Here is a 2,197-nt window from a genome sequence, read left to right as displayed (position 1 = left end):
GAAAGTGTTCCAACCCTTTTATCATTCTAGTGTGTGATCATGTGTGTATTTTCTCTTCACAATATTCCAGAGTGACTGAGCCAAACACCAAAGCCACATTACACTCATAATTTCCTTTTAGATTTTTACATATCTTTTTTTTAAAATGGACAGTTGTCCAACATAAGGCTTCACCTGGGGTGGAGGTGGGGTTGTCATAAGAACATAAGAGAAGCCAATGATGGATCAGGCCAATGGCCCATGCAGTCCAACACTCTGTCACACAGTGGCCAGAAATACCAGCTGCCATCAGGAGGTCCACCAGTGGGGCCAGGACACCAGAAGGCCTCCCACTGTTGGCCCCCCAAGCACCAAGAATACAGAGCATCACTTGCCCCAGACCGAGAGTTCCTATCTATACCTTGTGGCTAACAGCCACTGATGGACCTCTGCTCCATATAAGAACATAAGAGAAGCCAATGATGGATCAGGCCAATGGTCCATCCAGTCCAACACTCTGTCACACAGTGGCCAAAAATACCAGGTGCCATCAGGAGAATTGGGAAATACCTGGAGATTTGGGGATGGAAGCTGGGAAGACCATGGTTTGGGGAGGGAACTCAGTGGGGTACAATGCTATAGAGTTCACCCCCCAAAAAAAGCAGCCATTTTCTTCAGGGGAACTGATCTCGGTTGTCTGGAGAACAGCTGGAATTGTGGGAAATTTCCAGGCCTCACTTGGAGGCTGACAACCCTATCTTGGATCGTGCGGTGTGCACGTTGGTTGCAGCTTCTATGAACGCCCCAAATAAGTACACGCCATCTGCCGAAGTCTCTTTTCTTTGATCCTGAACATTTCCTATTCACTCTAGTTAAACCTTGATATTTAAATTAGCTCTGCCCTGATAGGAGAACACATTGGTTTCCCCAGGGTGATAGGCAACACAGAAATACAATAAAATATTTTCAAGTGAGATGCTCGGGAGTGAGAACCAAGCACCTTCTGGAGGTAATTGAAATGTTCTGCTTCCTCCACTCCAAATGGCATCAGTGTGACTACCAAACAAGCCCTCTGTGGACTGGTCAGATCCTCTGGTCTAAGAGCTCTCTGAACTTGGGTCCATCACAAGGAGCCTCCTCTAGCCTTTCTACAACTTAAGTGACTCTTCTTCTGAAAGAAGAGCCACGGAATTTGGAAGAGGGCTTCATAGATTGGAGGAAGTCTTCGGACTTGAGCTAAAAGGAAAAGTGAGCACACACAAACACACAAACCCGTCTTATACTGAATGAGACCCTTGGTCCATCAAAGTCAGTATTGTCTACTCAGACTGGCAGCGACTCTCCAGCATCTCAGGCAGAGGTCTTTCACATCATCTACTGCCTGGCTGGTGCAGTGGTTAGGAGCGTGGACTCTAATCTGGGAGAACCGGGTTTGATTCCCCACTCCTCCACATACAGCTGCTGGTGTGACCTTGGGTCAGTCACACGTTCTTTCAGAGCTGTTCTCTCAAGGGCAGTTCCCGAGAGAGCTCTCTCAGCCCCACCTACCTCATAGGCAGTGTTCCCTCTAAGCTGAGTTAGTGTGAGCTAGCTCACAGGGTTTTTTTAGCCTCCAGCTCACACGTTTGTCTTCGCTCAGGAAGGATGGCTCCAGAGCAAAACTAACTGATGCAGCAGCCAAATCGCTGGCTCACCACTCTAATGCTAGGAGCTCACAAAGTAGAATTTTTTGCTCACAAGTCTCCCCAGCTTAGAGGGAGCATTGCTCACAGGGTGTATGTTGTGGGAAGGGAGGGAAAGGGAAAGGAGATTGTAAGCTGCTCCGAGACTCCTTCGGGTAGTGAAGGGTGGGATATAGATCAAACCCCTTCTTGTTCTTTCTACCCCCAGCAGCCTCCACAACTCAGCCTGGGGAGCCCAAGGCCAACTCCCCAATGGTAGCCTCTCTCTCCCCGGGACCGGCCAAACCCAGACCGTTCGCAGTGCTGCCCAATGCTCCCTCTAAGCTGTGGAGTCTTGTGAGCAAAAATTCTACTTTGTGAGCTACCAGCATTAAAGTTCTGAGCGAGCGATCTGTCTGCCGCATGCATCAGTTTGCTCTGGAGCCCATCCTTCCTGAGCGAAGGCAAAACTGTGTGAGCCGGAGGCTAAAAACATGTGAGCTAGCTCACACTAACTCAGCTTAGAGGGAACACTGGTGCTGCCTCCAGCTCCCCCC

General features: G+C 49.3%; 1 protein-coding gene across 2 annotated transcripts in view; it reads right to left on the bottom strand.

Moving 5' to 3' along the window:
• Window positions 1–2,197, bottom strand: part of LPCAT2 (lysophosphatidylcholine acyltransferase 2) — a 53,290-nt gene that overhangs the window by 50,451 nt on the left and 642 nt on the right. The gene's annotated exons all lie outside the window — the stretch shown is intronic.

This window comes from Gekko japonicus, unplaced genomic scaffold (genome assembly GCF_001447785.1).
Source record: "Gekko japonicus isolate JY-2015 unplaced genomic scaffold, Gekko_japonicus_V1.1 scaffold2905, whole genome shotgun sequence".
NCBI classification, from domain to species: domain Eukaryota; kingdom Metazoa; phylum Chordata; class Lepidosauria; order Squamata; family Gekkonidae; genus Gekko; species Gekko japonicus.
This window is presented reverse-complemented; position numbering and strand designations above follow the sequence as displayed.